General features: G+C 39.3%; 1 long non-coding RNA gene across 2 annotated transcripts in view; it reads right to left on the reverse strand.

The window, feature by feature from the left end:
* Nucleotides 1-1848: 1848 nt before the first annotated feature.
* Nucleotides 1849-12093, reverse strand: part of LOC140600702 (uncharacterized) — a 29853-nt gene continuing 19608 nt past the window's right edge. For both annotated transcript variants that reach the window (XR_012003865.1, XR_012003864.1), the window contains exon 3: nucleotides 1849-3270. This is a non-coding gene — a long non-coding RNA (uncharacterized lncRNA). The remainder of the gene's footprint in view (nucleotides 3271-12093) is intronic.

The raw sequence follows: 12093 nt of genomic DNA on the forward strand, positions 1-12093 counted from the left end.
CTCAGGCCCTGCTTCTTCCCACCTATCTGGCCTGCTTATTCACTGTGGTGCTTTAGAAGTCACAGAGAGGCCGCATGCAGAAGGGGGCCAGCTCCTGACCCTTACCTCAGGGTGGGGATATTTTGACCTTTCTCCAATTCTGACTGTTATATACTTCAGGTTCTTTAGTCTTTCAGTTGATTTGTGACCAGGACCTCCTCAGCCTTCCTGGGGCTGGGGGTCAGACATATGGCCTCGTGCTTTCAAGAAAGAGAACTAATGTTTAATGGCCTACCTTAAACACCTGCTATCACCACATACACAGGGATGATAGCAAGATCAGATCGGAATTTTGATGTGAAACAAAGTCACTGTTTTTCTGGTTCCATGCAAACATTTATTTATTGATGTTATTAATAAAGAACAGTTGGAAAAAAGGCAGGCAGGAACAAGGGGTCCCCCTAAGAGGACACTACTCTTTAAAGAATTTTATACTACCCTGGAGGGAGCCTTCCACCCTTTCATGTGTGATAGGTAGATGACAAAACCTGAATTGGGTGATGGGCACATGGAAGGCTAACCAGATTAAAACAGTCCTCCAACAAGCCCATAAAAACCCCTAGATCTAAATGCCAAATCTGCAACCCTCTTGGGTCCCCTCCCTCTTTGGGAGCTTTGTACTATAGCTCAATAAACTTTGCTGCCTACCATTCTGCTTTTGGTCTACCTCTTCATTCTTCGAAGCTGTGTGCCAAGAATGGCAGGCACCAAAGTAAAAGAAATCCTGAAACATTATGGTATGCTATGTCATAAATGTTAGTAATTTTCTATCTGTCTGTACTGCAGATACTTAAAGGGTTTTTGTGGTTATTTTAAAATAAAGAAAAATGAGAAAGTCTGTGTCTTCCATTCATGAATCTGAATATAATTTCCAATTTCAAGATAATGTAAAAGGAAGTATATTTCATCTAGGCAGCATGGCTAGGAAACAAAAAGCAACACAACAATCCTTTTAAAACAATTAATCTTCTTCAAAGTAGTGTCTCTGTTGAAGACATAATCCAAAAGGAACCTTGGTCATTTATCTGCTGCCATTTGAGGTGATACTAGAGCTAAGATATCCTTGGAGCAAGTGCTAATCACACAACTTTTATTTAAACATTTAAAAATCAACAGCAAACTGTTATTTTGGGAAAAAATTGCGACTTCTTTTAAGCTTCTTTATATTCACTGGGGTTGAGGGATTCAAAATCAAGGTGGAGGAGCACAGAGAATTTTTCAGGCAGTGCAAATATTCTGTGTGATGCTATAATGCTGGAACCATGTCTTGATGCATTTGTCCAAACCCACAGAATGTATGACACCAGGGTGAATCTTATGGTCTCTGGGTGCTTATGATATGTCAATGAAAGTTGACATATAGTGACAAATGTCCCACCCTGGTGGGGGATGTTGATTGTTGAGGGGAGGGTGTGCTGTGCATGTGTAAGGATGGGGATATGTGGCAACTCTCTGTACCTTCCTCTCAATTTTACTGTGAACTTAAAATACTCTAAAAAAATAAAATCTTAAAAAAAAAACAAAAACAAAAACAAAGGGAGACCAATTGTACTGAATAGCACTTCCCCAAGGTAGGCTGAGAGCAGCTGCATCAGAATTACATGGGCTGCTTCTTCACCACACAGGTTTCTAGACCCCAACAAGGACTACTGAACCAGAATCTTTGTGTTTTGGACCCAGGAAGCTGAATTTTAAGAAAAATGTTCAGATGAGTTTCTTTCCCTCGCCACCCACCCCCACTGATGCTTGGAAGCTACTGGTGTAGAGAAGAAAGGCCTGAGCTCTATTGTCTGATGGACTCGTATCTTGATTTTGTCATTTTGTAGCAGTGTGACTGTAGGCAAGTGCTTAACAACTTGATGTTCCAGCTTTCTCAACTGGAAAATGAGAATAATACTTTTTCCTGGAAAGGATAGATGGTCTGAACAACCACCGCCTGGGATAGCACTGGCACATTGTGAACACTTCACACCTAACAGCTACTGTTGTTACCCACGTGTCATCAGAGTGAAAGAACCTCTTCTGAAGCCAACAGAACTGCGAGTCTTGTAGTAAAACACCAAACATTTTCCATCAATTTACTTTTCAGGGTGTTACTTGAAGGAGAAGGAAGCAAGTGATCACATGGAAGTATGTGTTATCTTAAAAAGTTCTTCTTTTAAGCTGTGGGCACCTGTGCTTTAGGGGACATCATCTGCCAGAACAGGGGTTCCCTCCTACACCTCAGAAACTGCCAGAGACTCCCAGGGTACTTGTTGGACACCTGGATTCTGGAGCTCCAGTCCATATTTGCCAGATCAGACCTCTGACGCTGGAGAATTGGAACCTGTATATACAAGGAGCTCCTGCATTGGTTTTTAGGAAACCCAATGAAGCTTTCAATCATAGACTGACTTTGGGAAAGCACAGCCCAGCCCACAGTGTTTTATCTTCTGACATGATATCACTTTTCACTTCTTTCGTCTGAACACTGAGTCCAGGGAATATGATTGCTAGTGGTAGTGCTAATAGGAGCAGTAATAGTAATAATTACAGCTAACGTTTATTGAGCACTTCCTGTAAGCCAGACGTTGTTCTAAACTTTACATGCATAGGCTCTTCAATCCTATAGCAATCTTCAAAGATAGGTATTATAATTACCTACATTTTATAGGAAGGAAAACTTAGGCACAGCTGTTAAGTACAGAGACCTGGGAGCCCCTGCTCTTAATCACTAGGCTACCCTGCGTTTCTCTGGTTAATTAAAGAGAAAATGAGTTTGGGAGTGGACTGGATGCAAGCAGCCCCTTTAACCTGCAGCTCGGAGGTGAGGGGGCTTTCCTTCTTCAGGATGAAGGTGCCCCTGGGATGATGGGTGTGGGGGCAGGGAGGCCTGGAAACAGCAAGTACATCTTGGAGCTGCATCATCCCATAGTGTGGCCGGGATGTTGCTGAGGGGTTCTCTCCCAGCTGCTGTCACATGCTGGCATACCGCAGGAACCAGGGGCAGAGAACACCAGGTCTGCCATGTTGAGTCCATCAGAGTGACTGTGAGCTGAGAGAAACATCTTCCACGCTCACCTCCTCACTCCCATCAGGAAACACAAGGATCTTCCTGCCTGGAACTCCCCATGCCTCATTTTCCAGGACTTGGAGGCCATTTTGTGGAAGCCCCAGAGCCTAAGGCTTCATTTATTCTCTGTTTTCCGACTCTTCCTTCAAAAATGGCAGGTATTTCCATCATCCATGTCCCTGCAGATAAACACATAAACTCTTTTCTGTAGCTGGTTTTGTTAATAATTGCTAAAATGAACAAGGAGATGGCAGGAATCAAACCAAATGCATACAGTCACCTCGCAAGGGGATCAGGAATCGCAGGTTTTCAATCCGGTTAATATATCTGGGATCCCTTTCTTATAGACTCCTCAGATCAAATTCTTCTCTTTTATTCATTATCTCACCAACCCTCCAGAGCCTCAGCCTTCAGGTGCTCTGGGAGACTGTTCTCCACCTTGAGCGTATAGCAGAGTCTCCCAGAGGCCTTGGTATAATTGCTGGGCCCCAGGCATGGGTTAGGTCTGCACTGGGAAGGAGGATTTGCATTTCTAACAACTTCCCAGGTGCACGATGCAGGGACCGTCCTTTGAGAACTGCTGTTCTGGTAGACACAGGCCTACAGGTACAATTCAGGCAGAAACATCTGTTATTTAAAGGGGAGGAGGGGCCACCAGACAAAATACAGAATGCTCAGTTGAATTTGAATTTCGGATAAACAAATAATTTTTTAATGTACATATGTCCCAAATATTGCATGGGACAGACTTCTATTAAAAAATTATTTGTTGCTGATCTGAAATTCAAATTTATTGGAGTGCCTGTGTATCCTGCATTTTTATTTGCTAAGTCTGGCAACTCTATTTCAAGGGCATAGCATTTGCAAGCTTCCTGATAGCATAATAGCTACTCGGTGATTCAGGCTATTTTCTTAGATATTTTCCTTCTACCATCTAGCTCTCAGGCTCCTGAAATGGATTTTCTAACTCTAAGATGGGTCTGTCCTGTCCCGGTCTTCCATTGAGACACCACTCTAGGATCTATCTACCTGTTGACTTACCACATTCTAGGGTTTAGTTTACTATAATCCCTTGGAGCTTACTATTGCCATGTCTTCCTACTAGAATATTCCTTTTCTGTATGTGAATCTTTCAATATGCTTTAGAAGTGGTGATTTTAGACAAGGCAGGGGAGAAGTTAGAGCCCAAAAAGCACACATGGTCAGCTCCCTACTTTGCTGATGCCAAGACTGGTCAAGCTGGTATACCTAAGAAGACCCCCAAACAAGGCCAGAGAGGGAAGGTGTGTCTATCAGAGCAAGCAAGCCTGGTGACTTTGCTATGCAGAATAAATATTAATAACATAGTGTGTGTAACTGCTGTTCGTTGGCAAGTTAAGGATTGCAATTTGTGTTTAATTTAAAATCCCATTATTGTGCCTGTGAAGGCATTTCTGAATTTGACAAGCTTACTTTGCTAGGATGTGTCAATTTCAGAATATTGTTCCTAAAAGCACAAAAGATTTCTTTGGCGTTGACAATGATGATGATGATAATGATAAGATAGATAAGGAAATTATTGAATGGAATCAATCTCACAAGCCTTCAGTTTAGTTGGACTTTAATGTCTGAGAGTTCATCTGCCACTTCTGGTCATTTCCAAAAGGAGCAACTGTATTCGAACTCACAGCCCAGCATTATTGTGAAGACCACAGAGTTTGGGTCTATTTCCTGCAGATTTCTTGAGTGAATATTTAGAAGGGCAACATAGTTCTCTTCTTTCGAATACTAATAATTCTGATTCAAAGAGCAGTAACTTGAAACGTTTTTCCAGGAATGCAGCCGTATTTCCAGACACTCTAATAAAGCTAATCGGAACCTTGAGGGTTTATTTTTGTTTTTCTCTGAAGAATGGATTCCTGTTAAGTATTTGCATTATAAGTATGAAACCTACCATTGTTTGAGAAACAGATGTTAGAAGAGGATGCAATCAAAAGTAAGAAGAAATGACTGTAGCTGAGAACAGATATTTATTTTCACGTGATGGCTATGTATCTAGTGGCTTCCCATAATAAGCCATCAGTGAATGAAAAATCAAATAAGAAATGTGTCTGTTGTTTGTGTGCAAAAATGTTATTACTAACCCGCCGTTAGAAGTGGTATGCGTTTTGGGTGTTTTTCCATGAGTTCTGATGTATTTGGGCAATGTCACTCATAGGCTCTTGCCTCATCATACTATTAATCAGTAGCAGACATCTGCAAAAAAAGATAGCCATGATTTCTTGGTGTTTTCTGTGGTCAAGGAAAAAGTCCAGGTTTCTGCTCCTAAGGGGATTTGAGCCCATTTTCTCAAGCCCACTGGCATTGTCCTTTTGCATCGTACAGCACATGCTGCATTGCTATCTGGCAATAGACAGTGATAGCAGAGATTTGGAGGGTTTAATAAACGTGAGAATTGAAAGGTATCATGCATTTTCTTACCCAGAAAGCCAATCTACTCTCTTTCTGCTATACACTTTGTGAGCTAATGAAATGCCAAATATAGCAGCAGGGAAAAACAGTAGTCCATTAATACATTCCCTGCTTACATTCCATACCGATAAGCTATTTTGTTTGTTTGTTGGGTTTAACAGATTGTGCTTTAATTACAAGCCATTAGCCAGTCATTAATACATAAAACAGTTTGGATTTCATAAATATTTTTGAATATTATTCAACTCATTTAACATTTTAGTATACGGAAAGAATATCAGATTTAGGTGAAATACTTGGGTTAACTGACATCGTGTCACTTGTGGATAGCCCAGCCCTTCTGACTCAGTCCAGAGGGGCCCTGAGGATGGGGGTGGGGGTGGGGGCTCTCTGGAGTTGGACAGTCTTTGTTCTAGTCCTGACTGCCTCTTACTGGTGAACGGCCTTGGGCAAGTTCAGTTCTCTCTTCCTCCGTTTCCTTATTAACCAAATGAAGGCAGTTGTATTACTATCATCCAAGAAATGTTTTTAGCATTAGTGAGATAATCCATGTGAAGTGCCTAGCACTGAGTGAGCACAGAATAAATATTAGATAAAAATAGAATTAAAAAATAAAATTTTAACTGTGTCTTCACCATATTTGATGGATCTCTTATTATATTTTGCAGTTGTGGAATGAAGTGGAGAGTATGTTGGCTACCTAATAAAATGTAACTAATGAGTATTTGAATTTTGGAATAACCTTATCTTAAACACTGCGGATTCATTGGATACTGGTAGTAAAAGTATTAAGGGCATATTTAATAAAATTAAGGATCTCTTATATTCTGTCGTCATTCAAGAATCAACTCTTGCCTATTGCCTAAAGCCATAAAGAGAACAGTACAAAATAAATGTAGTTTTATTTGGCTTCATTAAAAATGGTGTTTCTAATCTTATTATTTTCACATTGATTAATAGGCTTTCGTATTTTAAACAATTCTCAAGGTCTATGATTCTTGGACTTGGGCAGTGGCACCATTAAGCCATTGGAAAACCAGTGAATGGAAACTGCACTCTTCAAGGATGTGGTTTCTGTGGTCTGGCTCTCCCTGCTATAGCAGTCATGGCTTGGTGGGCAGGAAAGTAGGCATGGAAGGAAGCTGGGCAAGAGAGTGAGGTAGTGTCAGTGGTAATCTGAGTGGTTAGACCACTCGAACTGTGAAAATTTAGTGTTGGTGATTTCCTGGCTGCAACAGTTTTCTTTGATGTAGTCTCCAGTCTCTAGGACCAGAGAGATGCAAGAATCAACAGAGAGGGAGTGTTGGAAAGGGAGGAGGTAAGCTAAGGGAACACACAGAATAGTAAGTCTTCTCTATGCCTTATTTGCTTTCCCACTGAGCAACTTAAAGACCTGGGGATTTTTTTTTTTTTTTAATCTAATTGGAATGGGCACTCACAGCTACTCCTGTCTCATTCTCTATGGTTAGAGATGAAGACCCTACCTTGGTAATTCTTGCCCCTATGAGGGACTCCATGTGAGTCATGGACATTCTCAAAAATAGTTTCTGCAAAAGTAAAATGTATATTTGCTGGCTGACTTATTCAGTGAACTGATTTGATAAAATTGATTTCTGCTTCATATCTTAAATGTTTTACACAATCTAACAGAAGAAGAAGAAGCTGAAAAGCCTTGACTCACATCTAACACACAGGTCTGGGTTTTTTCCCATATCACAAAGCCACTTGCTTATTGTGTCTTGTACTGATTCATCTTGTTTCCTTTTGTTCAATAAATTGCTGATGTCATTTCTTTTGACTATTTCTGAAGGGCAGCTAGGCTTGCTTTGTTTACTGTTTTATATGCTAGCACATATCAAGTCATATTTGACAGAACTACCAGAATTATCAAGCACTTACATATATATGCTCTGTATGCTGATCTCTCTTCAAGAAACCTTATATATATGTTACTTCATATGTCTTGTTGCAAGTCTGCAGGAGAAACATTCCTTCCTTTCACAAACAGAGATTCTGAAGCTCAGAACATTTAAATACTGTGCTCAAGTTTCAACATGTAATGAGTGGTATTCAAAACTAATATAGTTCAACTCCAAAGTCCATGTTCCTTCATTAGGCTATGAAGACTTAGACCTTTGCCTTCCTAGCACTGGATTACTTTGTATGGAACCCAATAATGTTTTTATAGTATTTTGCTGTCTTTCCAGACAATGCTATCTTTTTATTCTCAGGTAATTTCCACATTGTTCAGCTTATGCACAAATCAAGATTCTTTTCTCTGTATTTCAAATGTATAGACTTGACCATGCTATTTGTAGCACAGTGCAGGGCACTGCAGGACATACAAAAGTAAAGGAATCATGGTCTACAACTTTAGGAGGTTCTATTTTAATGGGGAAAAAACTGAACATGATAAGACCTGCTTACAAATGTCTATAATATGAGGCAGAATGAAAGTAACATTATTGAAATATAATTCATGATAGGAATTTCCAAGGAGAAGGCAACCACAGAAGCCTTTTCCCCTTTGGATATTGGTTGAGGTTTGGCTTTTGTACTAGGTATTTATGGGGAAGGAGGACGAGAAAGCTCACTGGCCACATTCCAATGGTTCATTGTCACTGCCTTATCTCTCACACTTGGGGGAGTGGGGGTTTCTGATGACTAGCTTGCACAGAAGGAGAGCTTGATTCATGAATGGGTTGGCTTGGTATGTTTATGAATGTCAACATTGAACTGCTGCTGCATGACAACCCCATTTAGGGGTGACCCTGTTAGAGGTGAGTGGAGAATTCTTAATGGACATATCTTTGGGCATTGTACTTAGTAGTCCACTTCACATGGAGAAATTGAGGTAAGGCTAAATGTAGACTTCTGAACAGTGGCAAAATGACTTAGCTGATTGATCATATTCTGGAAGGAGCAAAATTAGCAGAATAGGAATAAGTAATTGGAGCAAGAGGACCTATGGGATTAGCCACAGAATGTAAAGATATTTGCATCCTGCACTAACATGTACCAGAGAGTTTCTGCTGTGGAAGAGGTACTACACAACCAAAAGAATGACTCAGCCAGTTTACATCAGCCAGAGGCATATTTTTTTTTTCAGAGACATATTTTGAAGTTAGAGGCAAAAGAATTTCATGATGGATTGGATGTGGAGTATGATAGAGAAGAATCAAAGATGACTCCCAGATTTTGGCCTAGGCAACTGGAAAAATGGAGTTGCTATTAATTGAGGTTGAATGAAGAAGATTTTCGCATAAAGATGAAGAGTTCAGCTGGGACATGTTGGTTTGGAATATTTATTAGACACACAAATGGAGATACTAATAGGCATTAAATATATGGATCTGAAGTTGAGGAGAGAAGGGGTTAACCCAGAGTGTAAGAGTCATGACATGCTAGAAAAAAGTCATGGAAATGAACAAAGAAGGACCCAGGACAAAGCCTTTCCCTCACCTGTGTTGCTCATGTGTATAATGAGAGGACAGAAGGGTGCTCAGGATAAGATTTTGTCAACTTAGTAGTTCAGATTTCTGGGCAAATTTTACAGAGTAGGAAAGATTGAGAGCTTGGGCATTTTTTTTTATAGGTAGTGTCAGTGTGTAGAAACTTCTAGTGATCACTCATTTCTGATACACCTTTTTGTGGGGGGAGCACATGGGAAATTTAAACTTTGCTGCATCCCTTGCAGGCTTATCTAAGTAGTTCTGGTTTTTGGGTTGTGAGATGGTTGCCATTTCAATGCTGATGCATTCAATTGCTGGCGCAGGACCTTCCAGTGCACTCTCCCCCTGCTGTAGTGAACATGGAATCATGAGAAGAGGCAGGTGCCACAATATGGAAGTAGTCAGATCACTGAGGACTTATGACCTTGTGTTTTGCCCAGATGTGTAGCAGATTTTGGTGTGTGCTAAGCTACTGAGATTTTGGTGTCACTTGTTATCATAGCACAATATAGCCAGGCTACCATGACTGACATGGTCTGTTGTTGGCACACTTGTGGTGGAAGGTCATGAAAATAAGGATCTGGTCTCTGGAGAAGGGAGACACCAAATTTTACTCATGTCACAATTTGCCTCAGGGCTATGAAGAACAAAGATATCGTCTCTCCCATAATTGTGCTATTCTTTTCTATTTTTATTTGGGTTTATGCATTGTTTTTCGGTAATGTCTCTCTTTTTTCTTTTCCTTGGTGTTGCAATCAAGAACCATAAGACTTATTTTGACGACAATAAGTCTATAAATATTTACAACTCAGCTTCTCCAGTTTTAATGAACCAGGTGATTAGCGGAGACCCCTACGATGCTTAAAGATGTCACTCAGAGTGAAAGTTCACCTACTGAACAATTAAACAATTAATTCACTGATGGTTAATGGAGTTTCCAGTGTATCTAACTAACATTTATTAATGATAATGATGACTTTATGTTTTTAAAGCTTGTCAGTTAGATTTAAAATATACTACACACATCTCTGTCTCAATCTTTTTTGCCCTTGGTGGGTCAGGCCTGAGGATAAAAAATTTGTATGAATTTGGAGGAGGGAATAATTTTATGATGCACGGTTTTAATCATGTGGTGTTGTCTACTCACTCATAGTCTGTCTTCCTGTAATGCTGCAGCAGGAATACACTGCTGAGTTTTGGATTAAATAAGTCAGATATACAACATTCTGTGGAATTTGTAGTTGATGCTTGGTGAATATTGGTCTGAGTCCAACCCATATAAAAAGCTCAGCAAAACTAAAAAATATATAACAACAACAGCAACAAAATACAGAAACAAACAAAAAAAATCTATCCAACACATTTTTAGCAGAAGAAGAATTTCAGCACGAAGTTAAAGAATGAAACTCAAAATCATATGGCTTTGGTAGCCTTTCAGTACCAACAGCTACATGTTATGCGAAATCTATGAAATTGGCCAATTGATAATAGCAGAAAGCTCATTACCAAGCAAATACAAAAAAGCTATTCACCTTTGAAAGATTGCATTTTCATTACAGAAACAGCAGAAAAGGACCTAGAAAACTAATGAAAAAACATAAAAATGCAAATTACTGCAGCTAATTGGTTGTGTCTTCAAACATATTCTGAATTATTAATTTATAAAAGAGTAAATCTCTTCCTTTACATATAAGGAAATGGTATCCTTCTCTCACTGTTAGCATTAAAATGATAACACTCCATTCTTCTCTAGTGTAATTGTATCAAAATTTTGTTGAGGGGACAAAGAGGAAGAACCAAAGAATTCCATTTTTTTCCCTAAAGTTCTAAACTCTTCTGTCGAATAGCTAGTTATATGTTAAATTCCCAGTCTCTATATGCAGTTAATAAAGAACCAAACTGAAGGCACAAATTAGTTCTGAGAGGGTCGGTATTCTCACCTCTTGGTTCACTGGGGAAAACCAATCATTTTTCACTGTCTGGCATGGGGCCATTAAAACAGCTCTCATCAAGGTAATCAACATTTCCAGCTTGACAAATCAATAGTAATACCTCATCCAATGTGATATTTGACACAGATAACCATTCTCTTTGTTTTGAAATGCCTTCTCCTTTGGCTTCGGTGATATTTCTTATTTTCTTCTTACTTCACTGTATATTTCTTCTTGATCTACTGGCTCTTTCTGACATTTGGAGGATGCCAGGGCTCAGTCCTTCACTTTCCCCTTCGGTGATAGTGTTTAACCTCATGGTTTTAAATACCATGTGAATGTTGAGACTCCAGAATCTTGACTGTAGATCTGACCTTTCCTGGGAGCTTTAGACTTGTATGTCTGTCTAATCGCTGAGTCAACATTGCTTGTTTTATACCGAATGGGATTCCAAATCAATCCGCAACAACATGGACAAATCTCAAAAGCATTACGTGAAGTGGAAGAATCCAGAAACAAAAGGCTGCATATTGTATACTGTGTAATTCCATTTATAGGACAAAATTATAGTGATTCCCAGTGGTTTGTGGTAAGGGACAGGATTGACTGCAAAAGGGCATGAAGTAACTTTTTTAAGTGATGGAAATATTGTATTTCTTAATTATGGTGTAGGATAATGGTTACATGATTATAAACGTTTGACAAAACTCATTGACTACACACTTAAAATGGATGATTTTCTGGTACAAATTACTTGTACTAATTATTCTTCAATAAACTTGATTTCAAAAAATGCTCAGCTATCTTCTCATTGCAATTATGATAAAATAAAAATACTTATCATTCTTCAGCCATTTGATCTTTGTTCCACAAAGTAACTAAACTCCTTTCAGTTTCCCTAATTCTTTTCTTTGCCTGGAAATTTATTTTTCTGGATTTTTGAATTGCTAACTACATTTATTTCAGAAACCAATATCTTAGAGAGACTTTTCCTGTCTCCGGTGTCTAAAAAAGGTCATCTTTCTCCTTCAAGTTAAACTCCGTCTCAATATTCTAATTTAAGCACTCAGCACTACTTGAATAGTCTTGCTTATATATTTACTTGCTTCCTTGCTTCCTTCTTCTCTGGTCTGTACGTTTCTGGCAGAAATGGAAACTATCAGTTGGA

The sequence above is a fragment of the Canis lupus genome, chromosome 12 (genome assembly GCF_048164855.1).
Source record: "Canis lupus baileyi chromosome 12, mCanLup2.hap1, whole genome shotgun sequence".
Lineage (NCBI taxonomy): Eukaryota > Metazoa > Chordata > Mammalia > Carnivora > Canidae > Canis > Canis lupus.